Source organism: Argentina silus (genome assembly GCF_951799395.1).
Source record: "Argentina silus genome assembly, chromosome: 15".
NCBI lineage: Eukaryota > Metazoa > Chordata > Actinopteri > Argentiniformes > Argentinidae > Argentina > Argentina silus.
The window spans coordinates 3,855,238-3,882,737 of record NC_139669.1 but is presented as its reverse complement, the minus strand read 5'-3'; the positions used below and the strand labels follow the sequence as shown (position 1 = coordinate 3,882,737).

Sequence of the window (27,500 nt, the reverse complement as noted above, 5' to 3'; positions counted from 1 at the left end):
GCGACTTTTTTCCACAGTCACACTCTAATTGGGGAAACAGCACACAAATTAACATGCTTACTCTGCTTTTCTCTTGCATTCTGTTCTCGACTGTTTAGCCACTGTTATGTAGGCAATTGACTTCAAATCTCTCACTCTCTCTCATTTCTCATGGACACACGTTATAGATGAAGCATTCCACCCTATGCAACAACTACTGTGTTGGATGAGGGACTCTGATTGTACTGTAAGATGAATAGGAGGGCTGTTTTTATGCGATTCTTGACCAGATTTAAGATATTTCTTTGCAACTGTATTACATGTAGACACAACACCAGAGTAACTACCGCATATGTTATAATGTTGTAACAAATTAGTAGGAAGATACAGTAACATGCTGTAATAACAATCTATTATTTGTTGTATTCTATAGGAAACAAGTGGTTTTATGTGACTGCCTACACTTACCTACTTGATGGTGCCTATGTACTGTGAAGTGTTGCCTTTTTGCTCTTATGATGACATATTGGCTTAAATTTCCCCTTATTTTCAAACCCATGGCCACAGGCACAAACATATTGTCCTCTCATGGCCAGAGGCACAGACATCTCTGCATCAGTCTAAATGAATCAAGGTCGAGTGCCCACACGGAGCAGAGGCGACCATGATGGAGAAAAGGTCCATCATGTACCCTTGACAGCCATTTACCTTTGTACCGCACACCTCCTGCCTGATCAACGAGGAGGGCATCTTTAGATTGCACATAATGGAAGGAGTGGGAGGCGGCCTGCATGGGTTTGATGAGCGAGAGAGAGAGAGAGACAGAGAGAGAGAGAGAGAGAGAGAGAGAGAGAGTCAGAGAGAGAGAGAGAGAGAGAGAGAGAGAGAGAGAGAGAGTCAGAGAGAGAGAGATAGAGAGAGAGGGAGAGTCAGAGAGAGAGAGAGAGAGAGAGAGAGAGAGAGAGAGAGAGAGAGTCAGAGAGGCAGAAGAGGGAGGGATAATGAGAAAGAAATAGAGAGTACTGAGAGACAACAATGTAATGAGACTGCCACTCTGCTGTTTTGCTGTAATTGACTTTGTGGTTTTCACACTGTTCTCCTCATGGTGGACGGGCCTGCAGATCCACGCCTCTCCAGCTCTCTGTGGATTGGCTAATTGCAGCTGTGGTATCCATGGCCGAGGAGCGGTGTAACTGGTAATTGATCATGGTACACTACAATCTCTGCTCTGCCCCTCACAATGAGAGACACGCTGTTTTGTCTCCTGCTGGGTAGGCAGTCTGAGGGCTATTTTTATGCATCATCGCGATCCCTGTCATAGGGGGCTTTTTAACGATGTAATGAAAGACAAGTTACATGTTTATCATCATTATTAGTTTCGGCTCCCGGGGGAAATTAGATATACATAAGTAAACAATATAAGTAAACAAAGGCAGAGGGTCCTGTTTTAGCAGGTGCTGTTGAAGAGATGCTGTTGTTTTTAGATTCCAAAGAATTAAGCACCGTCTACTGTAACTGGACACCCAGCAATGTACTTTACTGAACCGTTATGGACTTCCACATACTGCACACAAACAACTAACATTTCACGAAAAAATTTACTGGACTTCAAAAAACCATCACCACAAAACTATTTCAAAGCACTTAGTGGTAAAAAACCCCCAACCAAAACGTTGATGCTTTCAGTAATTAAATTCAATAAAGAAATGTTTTTTTCTTTCCTATCTGAGAGGTGCCAGAGCATATAGCATTGTGGTGATATAGTCCATCTGTTGAGCCGATGTTGTAAAAATGTGATTAAGATTCAGTCAATGCTTCGCCACTCTTGCTGAATCTCCCTGTGGCTGGTGTGTAACAGTTGTTGTTTTACTTATACTTTTGTTCAGATGTATTTTTCTGGTCGAAAACCCATCTGAGTTGGCCTGATTATTCATCCGTCTGGCCCTGCCTATTCCAGATTAGGGATTCAGGAGAGAACTGGGTTTCTGTTGGACTGGAATTGGTTCAGTTGAAGAGTGTGTAGGAGTGTGTGGTTCAAATGAATAGTGTGTAGGAGTGTGTGGTAGATCCCTGAGAGCAGCAGCAGCCGTCTAGTCTAGGGCAGTGGAGAGAGCTCGGCTGCCTGGGGGAGTCTCAGGACCAACTCTGGGGCTCTGTAGGTCTCAAGCCTCCTGGCTGACGAAGGTCTTTGTACTGAAGCTCTTTGAAGATCAGGAGCCGTACAGAAAGCCTACTGTGGAGATTGGGCCGCTGGTCTCTGCAGCAAATGCAGGAGAGGAGATGCAGGAGGGTGGGAGGAAGAGACAGACTTATTCCCTGCTCTGAGTGTAATAACAGTGAATAGGGCAGGGTTGAGGCTGTAGAGCTGTAGTGTAAAACCCTACTGACATGGCAGTCCCCCTGAGGAGAGGAGAGGAGAGGAGAGGAGAGGAGAGGAGAGGAGAGGAGAGGAGAGGAGAGGAGAGGAGAGGAGCATATTGAGGAAGCTGGTTTAGCCTACTCCTCACAGCTCTACCTGCTCTATCTGATAGGACCTCTATTCGTATCTCTTCTCACTCTCACATTGGCAAGAAGAAGCCTTTATTCCTCAACATCAGTCACACTTTTCTCCTCAACTCGCTAATTTAACCCCCTGGGTGGAGGTGTGACAGGCTCAGCCAGAGAGAGATGGATCTGCTCTCCATAAACATGACACAGTCGGAAGACACCCTTCGTGTTCACATTTTCGTTCTAGAAATACCAAGGAACCCTGTTAAATCCCACTGTTCACTCTCGTGTGCTAGTTTAGTGTACACTAGTAAGGGTCCAAGGCTGTGTTCCAAAATGCGCCCTATATAGACCATATCCGTACTTGGTATACGCTCTAGATAGAGCACAAGACCGCATTTTGGAACACAGCCCCAGTGTCTCCTGCATTGCTTCACTGCCGCACTGTAGGGAGGAAGGGAGAACTCTCCGGGTGAAACAGTAGCAGTGATATTGTATATCGCCTTCTCTGGACAGTGGCCTCTGTACATACTGAGTTTTTGTTGTAGCTTGGGAATCTTTCCCTTCCCAACACTGCCAGGAAAAACAATTGGAAGGAGCACAGCACACGCCATGATGGATCACCAGAGGGGTGCAGGACACTACGTCTCTGAGTGCGCCTGTGCCCAACTGCCTCTGCCTCTGAGAATGCACCCAAATACATCTGGCGTAACAGATGATAACGGAGAAGAAAAAAAAATCACCTAATTTTTATGTTTGTATCATTGGATGATTCATTTGCTACCAAATCACATTTTAACATAATAAGGTCAAAATGTTGTATTTTGAATGAGCATTAGGAATGACCATATTGCAGGCTCATTGGGTGAATGATTTATTGCAGGGCATATCACGACATTCGCTACTGTATGTAAACGGGCAGAGATTTATTCCTGTGACCGACCTCTGTTGCTCTTCCAACATTGCTGCGGTGCACATTTCCACTGCAGTGGGAAAGGGATGGAGGGAGAAGGAAGCTGAAGTTGTGGTTCAGTGGGAAGGCCCTGGGAGCTGAGGCGTCCTCTGAGATTGTCTGGAAAATAGCTATCACTGTGCAGAAACAAAGATGGATAGCGTTGAAAGCCCTTGATGACAGCTTTAGGGAAGAAGCTCTCTTAAAAAATATGTGTAATAGAAAACAAAATGGCTCCAGAAAAGATTGAGACATCTTATCCAAGAATGCAGTATTAATAGAAGCTACTGATGTCGTTACGTAATGTTGTGTTTGGTGTACACAAGGTCACTGTGGCAATGAACAGAGATCTCTCTTACCATCAGGGAATGAGAGGGCCTCAATTTTCTTTTCTGGGAAATGTTTTAATGTCAGCTATGATGGGTTGTTTTTTGCCTCAATACTTCATATTTTTAGAGTTTACCTTAGAACGCTCAATGTTTAGAAAACAGTCTGGTAACCCGGTAATTTCCATTTGCATCAGACGTTTTTTGTGGTTAATCTAATTTGGGTTTTCCTCCCCGTTTGGCGTAAACACATCCACCCTCACAGACCTCCACTGTGAAGACTTTCATAAACCCTGAACAAGTCCAAATCCAACATGTCGTCTGGAAAAGGCGGTATGAAGGCCTCAGTGTTTGATTGGACGTTTGAGGAGATCAGAGGAAGGCCTGTTTACCTCCGTGTTTGCTGTACCAAGCTTGGTTAGAGCCAGACTCCTGCTGTTTAACAACTGGCGTGCTCTGGCACCATTCAACACATCTTAGCAAATGAGTCCAGCAGTTCTTTTAAGATCTCTCCTTGAAGAATGAGAGTTTTATGGAGACGTAATTCAACACAAGTGTAACATTTCTAAAGTACTGTATAGGAATACAGATTTGGTTTGGTCAGTTAATTCATTGCTGTATCTATTTCTGACTTGTGGGATGCATGTTGAGGTCAGAAGGATGCATGAGAGAGGTAAAGCTAGGACCTCTGGTCTGTTGGTTGCTTGTGGAGTTGCCAAACAGTTATTTTAGGCTTGAGCCTTTCATACTGGGAGTACTGGGAGTACTGGGAATACGTTTCAGAATTGTGGACGAAGGTCGCATGACATCTGTTGAAGTCATAATGCAGAGCACAGACTCCCTTTGTGTTTTAGCCAGTTGTCAGAACCACAGACGTGCGTAACCACAGTTACCACATGTTTCCTGTGCAGACAACTACAGACATGTCTGCTACAGACAACTACAGACATTTTCCTGTGCCACTGTGAGATGCTTGATGAAGATGGACTTTCCATTGATGCTGTTATGAAACAGCCTTTCAGAAAACCCACCAACGCCAATGAAGTCATGATGGGGGAGGTGGACCTCTGGTGAAAGTAACGGACTCCTATGGTTCCTGGCAGGGTTACATTTTTCTCTCCTCCTGGTGGTGCGACGTGTTGCCGTATGAGATCTCATCTGCGCTCTCAGCTCTGCCTGGGGTTTTCCACATCATTCCACCACACACACGCACGCACGCACGCACGCACGCACGCACGCACGCACGCACGCACGCACACACGCACGCACGCACATACATACACACTCCCTCAGCACCCAGCTGTCTGCAGCATACCGATCTCCTCATTGATTAATCTTCATCTTTGAGCTGAGGAGATCCCCATGTGGGCCAACAAGCCTGATTCCTCCTCAGGCTGTTGAGGTCTTGGAAACATCCCGTCAGGTGTCCAATCAGGCTTGCGAGTGATTTGGCCCGAAAAAAAAAAGAAGGATAGATCAGCTTTGAAATAGGAAGACAGCAATTACTTTCTATCAGCAGGCATTGCTTGCATGATGTCTTCTCATTTTTTATTTCATTTTTAATTCCTACCACCTCCTCAGGGTTATATTGGTTAATTAATTATTAATTCTATTAGTTTGACTAGGCTACTGTAACACTGTGATATTGAGCACTGTGGAAATGTGGCATTGAGTGTACTATAGGCTGAGTATACTGCAGTCTGCAAGTTTTTTAGTTTTACTAACACATTTATTATTTTTTCTGGCTTGCATGAGGTTGTATTTGGTCCAATGCGGCCCGCAGCCAAAACAAGTTTGACACCCCTGTCTCAGACAGTTCAAAAGCATCCTTCAGACTCCTGCTCTCACAGTCTGCAGGATATGTAAACAGTGGGACAGTCCATAGTCTTCAGGTTTTATCCTCAGAGGAGCTGCCTGGTGGTTTTACCTTTTTGGTAAGGCTTCCAAATCATTCACCTGGCTGGTACAGTAGATGGAAAAATTCCACCTGCAAAGCACTAATCTCCTCTTAGCAACAAGGCAGGCAGCCATGTCAAACATGCCAGTCACGTATGCACACTCCATCATGGTTTTATTACCTAAGTTGTAATAACAACTGTCAGATCGTCTTTGGATGATCATTCTCTACCTTTAAGCGTGTGAATGGTGAAGTAACTCTGTCAAACATGGTAGAACCCAGGCACAGATGATGCCCAGGTTGCCCTGGTAGAACAGGACAGTGAGGCTAACACACGGTGACACACTGCAGGACTCTGAGGACATCCCCCTCCCCCCCTCCTCCTCCCCTGTCCCTCCACTGCAGCTGCTCACAGCAGGCAGAAGCCCTGTACAGAGGACACTGCAGGTGATGTGGTCACACTAGGGCTATGACTACGCTGCCCTCACCAGGCAGAGGCCCTATACAGGGGACACTGCAGGTGATGTGGTCACACTAGGGCTATGATTACGCTGCCCTCAGCGCTGGCAGGTGGACGGGCTCAGCTCACCTCATGCTGCGCTGTTGCATTATACCACCACCAACACACCCCATCACAATCCATCACACACTCCCATTATACCAACACACCCCAACACACACCATCAACAATCACACACTCCCAAACATGGAACGGGATGGACCTGCCAAGAAATATCATCAGACAGCCCCAATAACAGTCACCCCCCCCCCCCCCCCCCCCCCCATACAGATTAATAACGGTCCTTAGAGCCTCCACACCTGTACTGCAGTTGAGATGTGAAGAGCTCTTCTGTTTAGTTGTGTTGTTGACTGTTGTGATGGTTGCAATGGGCGTCCTGGGGTGCTCTACAGTCACAGTGTGTTCAGGAGACCGCCCCCCCCCCCTCCTCCAGGGTGCTGTTGTTCTCTGTAGAGGTTAAAGCTTGTGGGACAAATGCTGACAACAGCTGACTTAACATCATGGCACTGAACACATCCATTACAGAGGGAAAGTAATTGGATCCACAAATCAGCCGACGACTCCAGGTTTATGATGACACACAGCTTTATGGGCCATATTTCTGGGCCTGGTGAGGAGAATGTCATGGCGTTTTGAGACGACGGTGTGCCGTGGGGGAAGTGGGGGCCGTCAACACTCAACTCTCACCTCAGAAGAGCTATTAGAGAGGGAACGTTGGTTATGAATGGACCACTCTGGTGCTCAACTCCAGGGACCAAGTTAAACTCTCCTCATTATTCACTGTGAGACCACCTCCACTTTAGACAAGTCATCCAAATAGAGATATCCATATGCTATCTGTATATGTCATCTGGAACGAAGAGGCCAGTTTGGTAGTTTTCAGTAAAGTCACCGTACTGTATGTATCCAGAGTCTCTAGTTTCAGCAAATATTTCGATCTACTTGAAATGGGGGTTTACGTTGGAACAGTGAGTCAGATCATCAGGTCAGCCAGTCAAACGCTCATCCACTCACACTGTTGTACACCCCAACAACAAGGCCTTGTCCTTGACCAGGAGTCTGACAGGACATGTGAACAGACAGTGGGAGGATCATGAACAGACCTTTCTGAACCCTCTTATCTAATCCTCTCTGTCTCTCCTGCCCTCTTTTTCTCCCTCACTCTCTCTTTCTCTGACCTCTGACCTCCACTCTCGTTTTCTCTCTCCCGTGCTTTGTGTACAACCCATTTCTCTGTAAACTACTTTTCTGCCCTGTCTCAATACTATTTTTTTTTAATGCCGATATTTGTCTCTCAGTCAAGAGAAATATCAATCCTCCGGGGTCATATAAAGTTCACTGGACTAGAGAGTGTGGGTGGAGTGAGAAGCCAAAGAACATCGCTCTGCCTTTTCAGCTTCTCAAATCTTTTACTCCCCCCACTTTTCCAGTAAGAACAGCATGAATTCGGCCCTCTCTCTCTCTCTCTCTCTCTCTCTCTCTCTCTCTCTCTCTCTCTCTCTCTCTCTCTCTCTCTCTCTCTCTCTCTCTCTCTATTCAGTGAGGCAGAGAGAAATTAGGATTAATTGTTTTCTGCAGGTACAGAGGGCAGCACCAGCAGCCTGCTTGTTTTGGGCCCCAGTGAGCTCCCATATGTTGGGTGAAATCTGTTCTTTTACTCCTGGCATGATAGCTTTAGCATGTTAGCGTGCTTGCTGGCCCAGAGCAGAGCTGCAGTGAGACACGACTGGGCCGGCCTCCAGGAACCCTGTGGAGCCCAGCCCAGCTCAGCCCAGCCCAGCCCAGCTCAGCCAGCAGAACCAACAGACTGCCCATCTGTGTCCTGGACCTGTCTGGTCTGTGAAGCCCTGTGTGAAATGGCCAGTCTCTCACAGCTCTGCATGGTCCTCTCCTTTCATGAAATGAAAATAACTGGACTGAAGCCAGCCTCCCCAGACCCCTGTTTCAAAGTCGCTATTTAAATGCAGATCTATGTTCATTCATGTACGAACTGGTTGATTAAGGCGCTGTGTGTGCGTGTGTGTGTGTGTGTGTGTGTGTGTGTGTGTGTGTGTGTGTGTGTGTGTGCGTGTGTGCGTGTGTGTGTGTGTGTGTGTGCGCGTGTGTGTGTGTGACCTGATCTCCTGGTGTCATTATCAGTGAGGTGCTGAGGAGCAGCAGGCTCAGTACAGAGCAGCTAATCATACTAAAGGTCAGGAGTAATACCCACCTTCCTCTGAAGTAAACTCATGGTGCCAGAGAAATGCCAAAGTATTTAATGAGGAGGTGATTGGTTATTATTTGCAGTTTGTGTACATTCATTAAGTTACCGATCTACTAACCTCATCCCCAGGCTAATGCGCACAGCGCATGTGCGTTTGAATAACAATGACTCGAACCTTAGTGGGAGTGAATTTACTGAGTAAAGTATTTGTCACTATTGAATCACACAACTGCGAGGCGTGGCTCTGAATCACAATTGTGTCGTGTAACGGCACTGGGGGGGATGTCTTGTGGGTACAGTCAAAAAAGATTTGGCCAACAGCTGAGTGATAAATGGCGTCCCTGAAGGGCACTGGAGCATGTGGGTTTTACTGGGCTGATTTATCAGGAAAGGAGGGAACTACAGAAGAAGAGTCTCCTGACTGATGGAGGGGGGCGGTACCGGCATATGTCTGGGCTTGATGATGTCACTCTGGGGGGCACGGGCCGTCTGATTGGACAGATTGAGGATACTGATGGAAAAAACCCTCAGTGCAGGCAGGAAACAAAACAACGCCCACGTTAGGCTATGTGAAAACAATGGCGCTCCATAAAAACAATGGCGCTCCATAAACAGGGTCAAACAATCTATTTTCTCATCCATAATAATCTCCTCATGCACACTCATCACCTGTCATCTCTGTTTTATAACGGAATGCTGGGGATGGGATTAAATCCCTCAGACAGAACTGAACTTTGCACATGTGATGTAATATCGATACATAGGGATACAGTGCCTTTGTCTGAAGTGATTGTTTCAGCTCAACCTACACGTACGTCGTGAGAGATTCCAAGCTCCAGCAAAGGTAATAGTTGGAGTTGGAATCTTCCTAATAACATTTGATGTTATTCAGCACAATTTAGCAGATTAAATATTTAATCCCAGATCCTCAAATTCAGCCTCATCAATGTTTGATCACAGCTCCTTCAGCTTGATCGCAGGCTGCCATTTTCACAGGGTGCAGATCAAAGCTCTCATCATAGATAATCTACTCTGGTCTTTACTCTGCACGGCATGTTTTAAAGGAGTCTATTTATGGTTCCCTAGAGATAGTTATATATCCTACTGTATCATTGGTTGCTAATGTTGTCTTACACAGTGACATATCCTCAGTTGTGCTTTCTGTTGACTTGTTAGGCCATGGTTCTCTGGTAACACACAGATTATATTCCAGTTTGTTGGGAAATGAGGTGCTTGTGTTTGTCATAAGGAAGTCGTGTTCCTTACGTTGTATTCCTTTATTCACACTCTCTTACACAGGAAATAAAAGGGCCCAGTTGTCGCTTTTACGTCACACTCCACAATCTCCACAGACCCTTTTAGACAGAACACACGTCTCCACAGGCAATTCACACACACTCACATCCTCATGTTAACGTCATTCTATTGGAATGAAGCCCCAGGTCCCCGTCTCCCTGAGGTGCATCAGTATTCATAAAGCTCTTTACAATCCAATTAGGTCTCCACATCACTCCCACACAGTTCTACACTATTCCCCCCACACCACGTCACAAACGACTGCAGGTGACCTTGGATGTTGGACTCTACACAACTTAAGTAAGGGTAAAAAAGTTGTTTATTGAAAAGTACTCAAGTTAAAAGTAATTTGCGTTATTTTCAAAGTGAAAAATTTGAAACCTTGCATCCCTTTCTTGCATTTCATCATCATCGAAATAAAGTTTTATGACCGACCAATCGGTCAGATTTTTATGCACAGTTTAATTTGATTGGCCCCAGTTTAGCTGCAGGGCTCACGATTGAATGAGTGTGCACAATGACTGCAGTTTTGGCACCACTGGGCTAAAACCCTGATTTTAAAAGAGGCCAGCAAATGCTGGTATGATTCTATATGAATATAATTGTACTCTGTAATGGATGAAAAATGGAGTAATAAAATATTTATTGGAATTTTTAACTTTCTACCTGTGTATGTGTGTGTGTGTGTGTGTGTGTGTGTGTGTGTGTGCGTGTGTGTGTGTGTGTGTGTATGTGTGTATGTGTGTCTGTGTGTGTGTGTGTGTATGTGCGTGTGTGCGTGTGTGTGTGTGTGTGTGTGAGTGTGTCTGTGTGTGTGTCTGTCTGTGTGTGTGTTTGTGTGTGTGTGTGTGTGTGTGTGTGTGTGTGTGTGTGTGTGTGTGTGTACCTGTGTGTTTGCTTCATGGATCTGTGTGTGTGTGTGTGTGTGTATGTGTGTGTGTGTGTGTGTGTGTGTGTGTGTGTGTGTGTACCTGTGTGTTTGCTTCATGGATCTGTTTGAACATACCGCTGAGGTAGTGGCAGCCCCACATCAATCACCTCTGCTGCGATCAAATGTTTGCTGTCTCCCACTTTGAGGGATTAAAGCTTAATAGTGGGGAGTGGCGGATCCCTGAAGATCTGCCTCTCCCCCTCGGCAACCTGGACACCGTGGGGGAGAGGGGGAGGAAGGAGAGAAGGAAAGGAAGGAGAGAAGGAAAGGAAGGAGGAGGGATGCTGAACAGATCCTGCTGAAGCTGGTTTTCTACCCTGCGTGTTGACTCACAGTCAGACGCCCCCCAACCCCCAACACTCTCCCTCCTCCTCTCGCCCAGCACTCTGGCCCTGTTAATGGCTCACAGCGTCAGGCAGTCACAAGCCTGTCTCTCTGGCCGTGATGGAGACAGATGGATGGTGAGAGAGAGACAGACAGACAGACAGACAGACAGACAGACAGACAGAAAAAGAAGAGTAGGGAAAAGAAAGAGAGGAGGGAGGGAGGGAGGGAGGGAGAGGGAGGGAGAGGGAGAGGGGGAAAAAGAGAGAGAGAGGAGAGGAAAGGAGCCAAGCAGACCAGAGCCACTGGAGCTGCACCCTGTACGTGATGTGATCCATGAAGCTGTCTTGGCTCTGTTTCTGCTGGGCTGGTAATTCAAGTGGGGAGGACCAGTAGAGTCTGGCTAAGTGTTGTTTTCTCTCTCTCTCCTCTTGTTGTTGCTCTCTTCTAATCTTCCTGTAAGACCAGATAATTAATGGCAGGGCGGCAGGGGAGCCCACGGTCGTCGTGGTAATGGAGCGGATTCAGCTTGTTTACACATCACACCCTTGTTGTGCTCTTCTTATTAGGAACTGATCAAGTCATTGTCATGGCGATCTGAGATCTGGGACATGGCATTGGTCCAGGAATGTTATAAGTGATGATACAATAATCAGCAAGGATTTGTTTATGCAGTAGCCTAATTATCCAACTTTTTTGTAATCTGTGTTTGTTTATGCTGCGTTCTAAATAATAAGGAGAATATTTTGTGGAGCATAAAGTAGAGGCATTGGGATCCCAAGCTGTTCACAAAATCATCCATCACAGTTTATGCTGGAAATGATAACTCTCTATAGTAAATATTGGTCTTGTAAATCAGTATGCCTATATTCACCAGGACTACAGATACTGTATCAACATGCATACACAGTTGTCTTGGAGACATTCATATTCAGTCAAATTGCCTGAACAATCTCCTGTGTGTTTGACAAGCAACATAGATGAATGTGGATTGCCAGTGAGCTAGCAGACATGTAACCTGCAGGTAAACAGGCCAGTGTGGAGATGTGAGGGATGTACAGGGCAGCTCTGCTCCTCTGGGAGCCTGCTGTAAAAACAGCCCCTGGGGCAGACCTGACAAAGGCTTTTGAAGAGAGGAGCTGTCATTCTCAGCCCCAGCCAGGCCCTCATTAGCCCACAACACAGCAGAGAGAGAGGGATGGAGGTTACACCTCTCCAACAAAGAGAGAGAGAGATAGGGAGACGGGGGAGGAAGTGGCATTCCATCTCCATCTGTGTGAGTGGGTCTGTCTGTAACAGTGACACAACACCAGAACTCTGATCTGGATCTAAGGGAGGAGGTGCTTGGAGGTTCAGAACTGTGTTTAATGGTAACACTGGGCTCTCCCTACCTTCCTACCTTGCCCCAGGCTAAACTCTACATGTTTGGTCCTCCTGTGTCCTCTGGCCCTCTGTGGCTGTGTAGCCCACGGCACTGGGAGCTTTAACAAAGCACAGGAACGAGAATCCCAGTGATTGGCTGATGAATTAGCCTTGACACAGTGATTGGCTGCAGCCCGACTTCTTGTTAATAGGCTTCCTGGAGTTTGGTTTCCTGGGTGTGCCAGGGCAGGTGGCCGTCAGAACTGCAATCCACTGGCACTACCACTGAATCAGACAGTTTGCCAGTTTTCAACCCTGGTGGAAGCATAACCTTGGCAATTGCTCTGCTGCAGTCCTCTCTCTAATTGGCCCAGACGTTTGCTTCTTTTTCAATCACTTCAAACGTGTTTTGTTGCTGGTCAGAGAACATGGCCGCTCTGATGCCCCAGGCGCTGGTTTGATGTGATTGGCTCATCAAGGGGGTGAGCAGGCTTGGAGGAAATAAGACTCCATGAGGCAAAGAGTGTGCCGACCTGACAGGCCTGTGTGCCATCTCCTTATTTAGCCCTGTTTTTGTCACTGTTAATTATTATCTTTGTTTTTGCCTCAGTGCCACTTCTAAAAAAGGAACAGGTGCTTGATGCCAAATGCTGCTTTTCCTTTCTTTTCTCACGACAGCCTGAAGGGCCAAAGGCACTTTTGTCCACTGAGTTTACCCTCAAATGAATCTCCAACAAAACCAGGTCACTGCACTTCCAGTTCCCTGAGAAGTAAGAACGGCTAGGATGTATTTGTGATGAAAGTGTTTTGTCCATTCATCCAAAGTTGACCAAACACATCAGCGCTATTTTGTTTGATTATAAGAAACATTTAATGGCACTCCTTTTCAGAGGGAGCACTAGTGACAATGCTTTGTCTGGGTTTCAAATGGCCTCTGCTGTTTGCCTGTTTCACTCGAGAGGTGATTGATGATGGGACTCCTTTGTTCAGTTAGATAAAAGAGCGGTTTTTGTAATTAGCATTCCAATCCATACCTCCATTGTTTTCACCTTTATAATATTTGCCAACAGCTTTTCTCTGAACATAGTACTAACCAAATTGATTGTGTCACGTGTCCATGGTTTTATGTGTTGGTTCCCAGCATTTCCATCTCATCATTTTTACATTTCTAGTCACCTTTTTCATGCTGTAGACCCATCTCTGATTCATCCCACTGGGCTATAGGTTTATGTGAGACAAATACCAAGACTACAGCTTGTTCCACTGGCCGTGGTTTTTACACCTCTGTTTTTGTAACCATGTGAACTTCAATAGTCCTGAAATTGATATGGATCATGATGATGAAGGAGATGAATAGCATTCCATGACAGGGGATGTGCTCAAGTAGCTGATATCATGTGTCTTGCAGAGTGTGTGGCTTTGGACCTCTCTCCTAGAGGGGAAATCAACTCCCTGCAGACGTACCTCTCCTCCAGACCGTTCCCTCCGCTCCTTGTGAAGGCTCTGCTGTAGCAGCCTCCCGCCCATCCTGTCCTAAATCTCCATGTGATCCTGGCTGCCTCATAAGACGTCCAGCGCAGCGCTGAGGTGGATGGAAGCCCTGGTTTATAGGCATCATAAAGCAGCACAAAGGGCACCAGTGGAGACCTCTCACATGAATCGGCCGCTGCATTCATTTGCATCAGCAATGACAACTCCTATGGACCGATTCCTGAGCTCTTCAGCTGGGAGTGAGCTACAAGGCGTCTCCAATTACAGTTTAAAGTATCCCCTCCTCCCCTTAGATCTCCTCAGATGTGAGTTCCAGTAGAGGAATGGAGATGAATAACACATTTAGATCTAAATCTCAGTCAGGTTTTTGGCCATGCTGAACAGCCTCAGAGAATACCTGCATGGTATAGTCATTATTTCAGCCTTTTCTCACAGCACCAGCTGATGTGATTCATATGTCTTCAGGCATCCTTTATTTCAACTGAATAGCAGTTAAGCTGCTTAAGTTTTCTTTTTTTTTCTTTTTTTTTTTTAAAAAGCTCCTATTATCATACACTTTACATAAAAAATGTGTAGAGAAATTTAATTTCAGTTTGAGCTAAATTTAGGACACAGGCCTACTGTAGATGACATCAACGCTGTTAACAAAGGGCTATCTCTCTGCTCTTCTGGGGTGGGCACATCAAGAGTGTGGTTGGTTGCATAGTAACTCAGACAGAATCAGTGTTCCCCACCAACACACATACAGTGCCTTCTGAAAGTATTCAGACCCCTTCACTTTTTCCACATTTTGTTCAATTTAAAATGGATTAAATTAAAAATAATTTGCCATCAATCCACACACAGTACCCCAGAATGACAAAGCAAAAACTGATTTTTAGAAATTTCAGTAAATGTATTCAAATTGAAATACAAAAATACTTCATGTATGTAAGTGTTCAGACCCTTTGCTATGACACCAAATGTCATCAACAAATCACTCAATAAATTGAATTGAGTCCATCTTAACGCAGGGATAATAGTTCATGTAATTTTTGAATGAATATCTTTGTTTTTATCGGGTCTCTGATTTGCATAGAAATCAATTATACACTGTGTGGATCAGGTTGTCATTACAAACTGAGCAAATGGAGAGGAACAAAACTGCTTAGGAATGCGACCCTGAGGCTTATATAATTTGCTGAGTTGGTAGTGACATCCTAATCTACACAGTCTGTAATTGTTTCCTATGCAAATCAGAGACCCTATAAAAACAAAGATATTAATTCCAAAATTACATGGACTATTATACTTGCATTAAGATGGACTCAATTCAACTTATTGAGTGATTTGTTGATGACATTTTTGCATTTTAGCTAATTTTAAGAGTGCCATAGCAAAGGTCTGAATACTTATGTACATGAGATATTTCTGTATTTCAATTTTAATACATTTACTGAAATAAAAAAAAACGTGTTTTCGCTTTGTCATTCTGGGGTATAGTGTGTGGATTGATGGCAAATTCTTTTAATTTAATACATTTTAAATTGAGTCTATAACACAACAAAATGTGGAAAGGGTGAAGGTGTCTGAATACTTTCCGAGGGCACTGTAAATAGCCCGGGCCAGCTGTGGTGGGACAGGGTGGTTGGGGGGGGGGGCGCTACATGGAGACTTTAAAGGTATTTAGGGGCTTTGCTATGTCTGGCTCTCAGAGAAGTATTTTCATCATATTTAAACCCCTCTCTAATCTCTTTACAATGCCTCCACAAATCAACAGTCCTGTACTGTTGCACAGACACCAGTCATGTCATAATCCTAATCTGTATTTGTTTGCAATGAACTCCTCATCAGACTGTGTGCTAAAAGTGTATGTCGTGTGTGTATGTTGTGTGTGTATGTTGTGTGTGTATGTTTTGCATGTATGTCGTGTGTGTATGTTGTGTGTGTAGGTTCTGTGTGTAGGTTTTGTGTGTAGGTTTTGTGTGTATGTTGTGTGTGTAGGTTCTGTGTGTAGGTTTTGTGTGTATGTTGTGTGTGTATGTTGTGTGTGTATGTTGTGTGTGTGTATGTTGTGTGTGTATGTTGTGTGTGTAGGTTCTGTGTGTAGGTTCTGTGTGTAGGTTTTGGAAGTAGCCTAGCTTTTGATATCCATGGGCCACCTGGAAAACATCCCACCGCTGTTAAAAGTGGTGAAATATGCATCCTCTTGCTTATTAACTTTCTCTTTGAGGATTATTTTAAAACCATATGCATGTGGTGAGCATTATGGGACAGATAATTTATTTCAGTATCATAACCACCGGAAACCTGGCCTCATTAAAGCTACTGATACTGTCCAACTGTGAACTAACAGAATAAAATCTAGCAAGTGCAGTGGTGTAAAACCAGTGTTAAACATTGGAGAGCTCTTATCAGCTCAATGCATTTCTAAATCTTAGGCTTGTGTCCTAAGATAAAGTTTATGTCAAAAGAGCAAAGAATCATTTCTGGGCTTTCTATTATGCAGGCTGAATGGGTTCTGCTGGCTTAGTTCCCTCTCACAGAGCTGCTAAATTGTGATCTATGACCAGGCTAATTGTCCTTGTCCTTCATTGCTGTAATGGCCTCCGTGACGTGGCCATTTCCTGCCTCTAAAGGTTGTTTCCCTTCCCAACTCAATTGTTTCCATCGACACTCATAAAGTAGCAGGTCGGAAAAAAAAGGAAAGTGTTTCAACGTGTTATTTGTTTTAATTACTTTCCCCTCCTTAACCAGGCTCCCGAGCAGAAACAAGCAAAGTGCAAACAGCTGGGAATGCATAACTGGCTTCATTTGAGCCAACATATATCTTGCAACGCTTTCACACTGCACATCTCCTCCACTAGGCCAGAATGAGAGGAAGGAGATGTAGACTAGAGAGCTATCCAGCCTGCAGATTTGGGGTTTGGATGGCCTCTGCAGAGTTGGGGATTTTCAGCATACAACTTTCTTTTTCTTAATTCCAGACTGCAGACCAAGTCCGGGAGAATTGAAAATGAGGATTTCTTCGACTACAATTTCTGAAATAAAGACACATTAAAATACAGCCTCTTAATGTACAATATTTTGCCCCCTGATATTCTCTCTCTCTCTCTCTCTCTCTCTCTCTCTCTCTCTCTCTCTCTCAGAATGACTCAGAGCTTTGTCTCACCATGTATTAGTACAAACTCAAGACCTCTGAATAAATCTAATTGATTCACTGTGTGCTCAGTGTGTGTTCACTTGACTAAGCCCAACCTTCCTTGACCTCTACAGCTCTCCCCCCTGAAGTGGAGAGGAGATGTTGTTGTTTTTCAGACTTCTCCTGCCCTACTTTGGCCATCTTCTTTATTTATGCCCAGGCTGTTACTGTGGCAGCGAAGGTAATTGACTCTCACTTTGATGTCTTCCTATAGTTCAGGGGGTTCTGTTAAACAGGAACGTCTGCGGAACCAAATGACAGCACACAGAGAGGGTAGGGTTTAGCCCGAAGGCGTATTTTATAATAATAATAATAATAATAATACTACTACTACTACTATTACTACTACTACTACTACTACTACTACTACTACTACTACTAATAATAATAATAATAATAATAATAATAATAATATAGGGAGAGGGGTGGTGGAGAGAAGGATAATCCGAGGGGGTCGTCGGGGTCCGGTCCGGGGTCGAATTTCCATTCTTGAGCTTTCTCTGGCTGGCTCCGAGGCTGGTATGGCTAAGTGCTAGCCCTCTAGCCAGCCAAAGAAGCCTCAAGAATGGACATTTGACAGAAAAAAAGTGTCTAGATGAGCCTACAACACTCTAACATCGAAAAACCTGAACTATCCCTTTAAGGAGAGGAGAAAGCCCACTTTGCTCTGGTGAATGATGTGTTTTGTTGTACTAAAACCCTCTCTTCCATAGCAACCAACACACTCCCAATCAGGCAACAAATAATTCAGAGTGTCGGTGGTATTAGCCACAGGTACATAAGCACCTTCATGTGTGACAAAACATTGTGTTGGCAGCACCTCACACTATGCTCCTTCTGTAAACATGGCAGGCCTATACAGGGAGGGTGGAGGGCACCAGATACATAGCCTTACCCAACCGTTTTACTGACTGAGCAGCTTTCTGTTAAATGTTAAGGTCAGAGATCTGAGATGTTGCTGAAACGAAGAATTTTGTTGGAACCAAATGTTCCATGATGTTTACAATACTGCTTATGTAAATTCTAAGTGTATTGGTTGCATGGTAAAAACATGCAGGAAATCTTACAGACGTTTGCATATCTCATGACTGGTCAGACTGGTCATGTCCTCGGTACCAGAGCAGACAGTGATCAGCATCAGTCAGTCCCCACAGTGAAGAGCTTCAGTCTACTGGACTGGAGGATTCATGGAGAATGACAAGCAGGCATCTGGCTATTCTCCTCTTCAGGGCTTATAACTGTATCCTGGAATAGCTTCAAAGGAGAAAGCCTCTCCTTTTGAAAGGGGGTTTGGAGCGAAAGCAGAGCTTTTCCTGGTGCTCCACTCAGGGGGGCTGATTCATTTGGAGACAGATTCAATCACATGGACACACCCTCGCTGTGGGGACACAGAGAACTCAAACACAAAGCTCCTATTGGTGGATGGGAGGGAGAGGAAGAGACAGGTGCCAAAAAGGCTGGTGATGACTCACATAAAGGCACCCTCAAACAACAAAGGAAAACTCTACTGTAACTCACATAACTACGTATTACATACGTAGGTAATTAACCCACAGGGGAATATAGCCTTTCATCAAATCCTCTAATTAGACCAATTAGTATAGGACCTTCAGTGGAACATAGTGAGATGTACCCACTGGGTTGAACGTATATGTTATCCTTAGTGTAGGTAATGTAGTATGTGTGGATGAAATGTCTGTATGTTTCAGTGTGTAAGTGGCATGGTTTAAGTTACGTCAGACAGATGAATTGCTGGGTAAATCACTTTAATTTGACATGATTGCATTTATATGATCCATATCCTCCCCCTTTAACCTCTCTCTGATCCCACATCTTTAAACAATATGCAATCAATGCTGTGGCAGGGCTCAGGTTGTTCCTCTCCTCGCCTGTCGCCCTGATTTGTCAAGTGCTAATCTGGCTGTGCTGTGCTGAGGAGGGGATTCAACTCTCTCTCTCTATAGACAATGCTGGTTACACACACACACACACACACACACACACACACACACACACACACACTGAGAGGGATAACCTCCCACGCTGTTGAGAGTGAATAGTCAGCTCCAACTTCAACCCAGCACAACCAACCAAGCCTCATTTTATCCACCAATCCATCTAGCCATTTATCCATCCTCCTGTTTTCTGACTCACACACGAGGATTGTGGCACTCTTGGGCAATTTGGTTTGCAGCTGTATAAACGACACTGCACAAAACACATTAAAAACACACAGTATGAAAAACACAAACAAAATCGAATATGTAGGAATACAAACATAATCACTGTGCATGATAAAAGAGCAACGTTGAGTCAGGTGGGGTACATCGTTGAGTCAGGTGGGGTACATCGTTGAGTCAGGTGGGGTACATCGCTGTCAGTCAGTGCTTTACATTGTTCAGTGCTGATATGGCCCTGGCAATGAAGGCAGATTTTTTTTAAAAATCAATAAAAAACAGGATGAGAACAGACTTGTTGAACGGTGTGAAGTTTCCTTAGTAAAAACAGTCTCTGCTGTGCCTTTGAGCAGATTGTTTTGGTGTTTTAGTTATGGATAAACAATCTCAACTATGGAGGAAATCGAGGCTAGGCATTAACATAGCGCCGATCCAGATCGCTTTCAAGCCTTCATCAAAAGCAAAAAAAATAAACCATGTAAAACACTCTTTTAGAATACAAATCAATGGACAATATGCTGCAAAATGTGCAGAAGGAAAGAAGAAACAGCCTTTCATCTTTGAGGAATAAACATGTTCAGCTAAACTGATGAGACAGAACGTATTAGAGGCTGTAAAATGAGAGGATTGAAAGATTGGGCGAGAGATAAAGTTGCGTATGACTGGTAATATGAGAGAAACCTGTTAACTCAAGTTATTGATGCAAGTGACAAGTAAATGTTTTCCAATCTTGGAATCCAATCCCGAGTCTCAGAACAGGGATATTTTTGCACTGCGCAAATTGTGGAGTTCCTCCCAAAATAAACTGGAACTGTAATTTGAAACAATTCGAAATGGATGATTGGGCACTTAAAATCGGTGCCAAAGGAAATGCTTTCAGCAGTCTTTGTTTGAATGTGTTTCAAGGTCTATTGTCTACATGTGATTCCAGTGTGTTTACAGAGTCATGTTCAAGTAATAGTTTTGATAACGTTCTGCATGATGATTGTGAAGCTGCTTGCCAGGGCACCTGTTGACTAATGAGCTCCCTTCAGTTGGAATGTGGCAGCTCTTTATGAAAAGCTGTCATTGCTTCTGTTTCTCTCTGGCCTCTTGCTCCTTCCATTGCTATGATATGAGAAGGCAATAACAGAATGGTTCTAAAGCAGAAAGAGGAGCTTCACTCTGAAGGCTGTGTTTACCTCTGCACCTGCTCCAGAGTGGACATTTCTGACCAGCTGTGAGAGGGAGAGGGTTGGAGGAAGAGAGGGAGAGAGGACAGAGAGAGCAAGGGAGAGAAATATATAGCCAAATAGTGGCTTAGTGATATATGGGCCTGGCCCTAAAAGGCCCAGTGTTCAGCTGAGCCCGGTCCGTCCCAGCAGCTCTGTCTAAATCAGGAGGCATTTCCTGACCCAACAAAGCGCCTGGCACTTCTAACCCACCTTTCCCTTATATACTGTCTGTCACAGGGTGAGTACGCCATGCCTCAATCCCCCAGCTGGTATTGCAGACTGCCCATCATAAATCACTGCACCGTCTGCCAAGGGCCGTCCGTGTGTCAGCCCCCAAAGACACACTACCCTCCCTCTCTCTGCTCCCCTTCCTTCTCTCAAATGAGCTGACTTCAGAGCAGTTTAGGGAGACTGGAGCAATCAGAACCTGTTGTGTTTGAGCTGATCCCTGGAGCTGAGAAAGTGCTAGAATGGTCCGTGAGTCAGTCAGTGACTCCTACTGGAGAGAAGCCCTGTCACAGGACTGACACAGCCTGCCGTTGGTGAAGCCCATCGGAGCCAGCTGGGCTGCGAGGGCTTTGACTCCTCTGTTCCTCTCTGGGATCCTCACTCATTAGCCAGCCTATTGGAACACAGGAGGCAGTTTGACATTGGTTGTAACTGACAATTAAACTGACAGGGTACCCTTTTCAGAGTCATCTTCATAACAGCTGTCTGTACAATAACGCTGACACAACATGCTGTAATGATATGGGAAATGTCCTTAGGCACATTAATATCATGATTAGATAACTGTGACTACATTCCTTAACAGTGGGTATGTTTGGGGGAGAGGGGACAGATGGAAGGTGGTGTTATGAGTTGACTTTGTTATCCTCTATATGTTATAATTAGAAATATTAAACTTGTAATGACTGGAGTACTCAGACAAAGGACTCAAACACACAACTCGTGGACAAAAACTTAAATCCAATAGAATAGTCTTTACTTCCAAAAAAAGGTTTGATACATGGGTAGTCAGTCAAGTGATAGGCATATAACTCAGGAAGGGAGTAGGCAAAGCAAGCCTTGGTACACAGGTAAGCAGTTCAAAAAAGGCAGGCAGATAATCCAAAAAGGGGTAGGCAAAAAAGGCAAAATCAGAAACACACTCGGAGATCAAAAACCAGGAATACTTAACACTAGGAAATGCTGGGACACATGACACGAAGTACAAAGACGAACTGGCACAGAGACAGGAGAACACCCAGACTAAATACACAGGGAAGGATGATGAGGAGCAGGTGAAGCCAATCAGGGCGGGGTCGACAATCACACAGGGGGAAACGCACAAGGGCAGGTGGTGAAGTGTCTGAAACGAGAGGCAAGGTGAGTAACGCAAAAATAAACAGGAAACTGAATCACATGAAACGAAGACTAACATAAACTAAGAAACAGGACGAGACGTTACAAGACTAGGCTGATGACACAAACACACACACACACACACACACACACACACACTCTCTCTTTCATGTGGTCCTCTTCTGTATCAACTCTCCCATGTTGATGTGACCTTATCAGCAGCTATGCTATCTCTTTCAAACTCCACACTCACCCACAGTGCTCCTGGAGAGATATGGGCCTTTGACAGCGGAAAGCTGATTAGACTGCAAACCAAAGATTCATTAGTTTAGTGTAATGGAATTGCGATGAGTGGATGTGAGATTTAAATAAATTAACCTTCACTGAATCCCCAGAGGCATGTAGGAATGACAGAGGGGGCTGAGGATGAATTCTCCGCTTGTCACTGACATAATGAATACTGATGACATTATTTAGACCTGTAGTCTGTTGTCGTTTAACCATGGACGAGAGAGAGAGAGAGAGAGAGAGAGGGGTGGTCGGGGTGGGGGGGTAGAGAGAGAGAGATGTTTAACTACTGTAATAACTTCTTGACAGTTTGACCCTGCTCTCTGCAGCAAGCTACTTGTTTGTGTCAAGATGACCTGGTCGTGGACTACAGTAGCAGTTATCTGGGGTTGAGTGGAGGGAAACTGGGAAATGCACATGTTTGAGAAATGTAGCATCATTTGAAAATGTCAAAATTGTCAGGAGGGAATAGATTAACTTTTACCAGATCCCAACAGTGAGAATGTTCTGTGTTTTTCATTCCACTCTGCATATTATTAACCTTCATTAATGGGTTCTTGTAAAATTTGCTGAATGCCCCTTGTGGCTCGGGATTAAGCTATTAGCAACCTCCTTGTCTCACAGGGATGTCTTTGTTGGTTTGGTAATGTTAGCACATTTCTTTCAGTGAGTTTTGCTGGATTTGTCCATCGTAAAAGAGCAGTGGGTTAAGGTTCAGTGGGCAGGCTATATGATGAGAGAGAGAGAGAGAGAGAGAGAGAGAGAGAGAGAGAGAGAGAGAGAGAGAGAGAGAGAGAGAGAGAGAGAGAGAGAGAGAGAGAGAGAGAGAGAGAGAGAGAGAGAGAGAGAGAGAGAGAGAGAGAGAGAGAGAGAGAGAGAGAGAGAGAGAGAGAGAGAGAGAGAGAGAGAGAGAGAGAGAGAGAGAGAGGTGGTCTGGAGTGACAACAGTAACTTCCTCCTCTCCTATCAGACCTTCCTCTAATGCAACTAAACCAACAACAAAGAGACAGTCTCACCCCAGCAGTCACATTCATCATGGCCTCTTCTTTCTCAATACATAGCTCAGTGGCATAAAAGCTGCTGTTGGCCTCCTTTCCAAAAGATACGTTACCCAACGCTCTTCATAAAAGACTGTACAGAGAGGCAGGTTGAGTGGTTTCTGTGTTTACTTTAAGCCTCTTTTCACACAAAGGTGTCAGCAAAAGAGCTGGCTCAAGTCAAAGAGCTGTCTGTGTGAGTGTGGTAGCATTCAATGTATGCATGTGTCTGGGAGAGTAGATATGGGAGAGGACCGCATGAAAGAGAGCTTTCTCCCTGAGGCCCTCTAAACAGAGCCTCCGGCTGGGCTGCAGAATGCAGAGAGGACAGGAGGTTCAGCTGAGACCAGTCTCTCTGCTCTTCAGCAGGTTCACATGGAAACATTGACCCCATGTACAACAGTTCTCTGCATAGGCAATCCTTTCTCTCTCTCACACACACACACACACACACACACACACACACACACACAGATATGGAGAAAGAGAGAGAAAACTGGCCAGTATAAATCTTTAACCACATTGTTCGATTGAGTGAGTTCATCTCTATCTGTGTGATCATTAGTGAGCTGGAATGATGAGGCCCAGAAATCACTTGTCTCTGCTCCAACTTTTTTCAGAGAAAATACTTTTTCAACTGAAATACTCTATTGTAAGACTAACTTTTCCTGACAGTTTCTTTCATTGAAGACTTTTCAACCTTCTGAAACCCTCTCTAAGATTAGACCCTAGTCAGGCCATGCTACTGTATATTGGCTCTGGTTGGTTGGTTGATCAAAGTTACACAGTACCCTGACTCTGTGTAACTTAATGAACGTGTCAGTAAGTTGGTATGTGTGGTGTAATGTACATTACAACCCATTGACAGCCACACACTCTTTAACAGCTCTATATACACACACACACACACACAAACACACACACACACACACACACGCACATACACACTCGGATGGTTCCTGCTATTCACACGCACATACACACTCGGATGGTTCCTGCTATTCAATACTTCCTGCCATCTTAAGTCCCTTGATTGGTATTTGTCAACATGTTGAGCTGAAGAACCATGAAGATGGTTGTGAAATTGGCAGAAGAGAAGAGAGAGAGAGGAGAGAGAGAGAGAGAGGGAGAGAGGGAGAGAGAGAGAGAGAGAGAGGGAGAGAGAGAGAGGGAGAGAGAGAGAGACTGGCCAGTATAAATCTTTAAACACATTGTTCCACTGAGTGATTCCATCTCTATCTGTGATCATTAGTGAGCTGGAATGATGAGGCCCAGAAATCACCTGGAGGCCACAAGATACCAGGAGCTCTGCTGCCTGTGTCCAACTTAGTATCAAAATACTTTTTCTGGAATACTTTACTGTAAAACTAACTTTTCCAGACATTTCTTTCTTTCACTGAGGACCTTTCAGTCTTCTGAAACCCACTCTAACATGAGACCTTAGTCAGGCCATGCTACTGTATGTTGTCTCTGGTTGGTTGGTTGATCAAAGTTACACAGTTCTCCGACTCTGTGTAACTTAATGAACGTGTCAGTAAGTTGGTATGTGCGGCTGTGTACATGGCTGAACATGTAGCCTCTTTCATGTCCCCACAAAGGCAGGTGTTGAGGAGGTAGACTGAGGGCCATTGATGAGTGCTCATTCAGGTCTTGATCCGCCATTACACTCAATAAAGAACCTGCTGTGCTGGGACTGGCTAAAGGAAGCCGCCTCTCCATTTTGTGTTTGTGCATCTGGGGCCAAAAGGCTGATTGGTTCATTAGAGGTTTTTCTCTGAAATGTTCAAGCTTCACCTGACTGAGGCCCTTTGAAGCCAGGAGCTCAGAAACCAAAAACAACTCTTCAAACAAGCCTTTAACTTTCCCCTTGGAAACAGAGCCAGTTTTAAAACCACCAATGTATTTGCTCAAGCATTTATTTATGTGTTTTAAAAAGAGAAGCAATAACGTCTGGGAGAGAGGGGGTGATAATAATGAGTTCATGGTTCCTTTCGCTTCCTCACTCACTTTGATGCACTGCCTAATTTTTTAGTAACTTGTTCTCTCTCTCTCTCTCTCTCTCTCTCTCTCTCTCTCTCTCTCTCTCCCTCTCCCTCTCTCTCTTCCCCCCTCTCTCTCTCTCTCTCTCTCTCTCTCTCTCTCTCCTCTCTCTCTCTCTCTCTCTCTCTCTCTCTCTCTCCCTCTCCCTCTCTCTCTTCCCCCCCCCTCTCTCTCTCTCTCCCTCTCTCTCTTCCCCCCTCTCTCTCTCTCTCTCTCTCTCTCTCTCTCTCCCTCTCTCTCTCTCTCTCCCCCTCTATCTCTCTCTCTCTCCCTCTCTCTCTCTCTCTCTCCCTCTCTCTCTCTCCCTCTCTCTCTCTCTCTCCCTCTCTCTCTCTCTCTCTCTCTCTCTTTAAATATGTTAGCACCGATTGAAAAGCTCAGGTAATGGCCTTATGAGAATTCTCCAGATGGCTGACGTGGTTGTGCTTCCATGCTAAGCTGGATCAGTCAAGCACCTTGTTTATTCATCTGCCCAGAGCATCCATCACTCCACATAGTGAGTGTGTGTTAAGGCCCAGGGCACGCCCCCCCCCCCCCTAATCCTAATGTGCTGTTAGGGCTGTGCTGCCTGGACCAGACCAGCCAGGCTAAGAATAGAGGTGCAGCTCACTTCATTGTCTGCCTGATCTCTGCTGGCCCTTATCTAGCGCTCTGCCTTGTAGGCCTTGTGACTGGGTCTCACCACCAGCCTTCCAGGCATTAGGGCAACATAGCTGGTGTTCTTGGCTAATTTTGGATCATGCACCCTGACATGCCAACTATCACCACAGCAGACAAGGCCAGTCATGTCACTTGACCTTGACAAATAACAGCAACCTCCCATTGTTTATCTGCCATGCAGCATAGCGCAGTGAGGACAATGCACTGTGTGTCTCGGGGCTGTTAGAATGTGACCTCCGACCCACATCACTAATGGCTTCTGGGCAGAGAATGTGACCCTTATTGACTCTCTGAGTGTCAGGCAGGAAGCCACTGGTCACCAGGCATGAACCAGCTGATACAGGCCACACTTTCACATCACACAATCAGCACAAGGTCATTGGATGGTGTTTTGTTTTTCACCGCTAGAAGTCCTGACCTCCTCAGAAGGCATTATTCAAACGTATTGGTTCAAATCATTTGATGAAATCAGCGAACATTGGGTGGTTTTATTGTGTTGTGGTTCAGATCAGAGGTCAGTGTGACTCCTGGGTGTGTGTGAAGGTGAGTAGCCCCCTACTTCTGGTCTCCCCATTAGACAATAGAATAGGGGTCTTCTGGGCCCCCGGTCTCTGCTGAGCTTTCACTGATTACGTCTAAGGGCCCAAACATTTTTAAAAATTGGGGCAAAGCCAGCCATCTTACCTTACAATTTCTAATAGACTCAATGCGAAATAATCCAATGGTACTTTGAATACTGCTTCTAGCGTTTCCATGATATGCAATGCATTTTCAGACTGCTTACAAACACTCTGATTGAATAATTACAGTTTTCTCAAAACCATTGTTAACTTCAAGCTACAATAAATATCATGCTGTAGAGTAAGGTATTTTTTCGCTCTGCACAGCACAATTTGCTGAATCAAATTGGGTGTTATTTGCTGAATCAACAGGTGTTTTCATATCCCTGCATATCAATTGAGAAGAGCAAATATTGGTCTTGACCTTGTAAAATGAAATCGCTTTCATGAGATTAAGAAGCAATCTCTGTGTATGTGTGGGTTTATTTGTATACTTTCTGTGGTCTGACGGAAAGGAAATTGGAAACTTATTCAAAGCTAATTTCCAAGGCCTTTTTTCTCTTGTTTTCTTTCTCAGTGGTATTTCCTTCGCTTTTGAAAGCGTGATTTGTAAATCCATCCATTATTGTTTGTGTCTCCATTACTGTTATCAAGGCAGGCATACTGTACAAGCTAGAGCAATGTGCATTGTTGGAAATGTGTTCCATTGTTATCTGAGGGTTTTAAGTGTTAGAAGCTGCATTATTTGTTATACTCTGTCAACCTATCGTAGGCCTACTGTTTAATAAGATAAATCCATCGAGCTGAATGTGTAGAGCAAAGAGGTCTTTGGGGACAGACAGCTTTGTAATGCAGCGGAAAACCCAAAGAGAAGCAAATTGAATTCATGAGGTCAGTGATGTGGTAATGTTCTGTGTCACTGTGCGGCCCTTTCCCTCCCTCAGACAGATGAACAAGCTTTAATCTACGTGTTCAGTAGTTTTTCATGCTCTGGCAAGATTAATGGGTGACTGCCTCCCGCCACCCACAATGACACACACACACACACACACACACACACACACACACACACACACACACAGACACACACACACACACAGACACACACACACTCACACACACTGAAGAAAAAGCGTCCCTTAATGATTCATAGGTTTAGTTAGTTTACTTCCAGTAAATTGTGTAAGAGGAGGGGCCAAGAGCAGAAACATGATGGAGGAGGGAGAAGAGG

General features: G+C 44.8%; 1 protein-coding gene across 1 annotated transcript in view; it reads left to right on the top strand.

Annotated features, from left to right (window-relative positions):
• The window catches only part of LOC310815744 (ecto-NOX disulfide-thiol exchanger 2-like), a 92,291-nt gene that overhangs the window by 1,029 nt on the left and 63,762 nt on the right, over window positions 1-27,500 (top strand). The window lies entirely within an intron of this gene.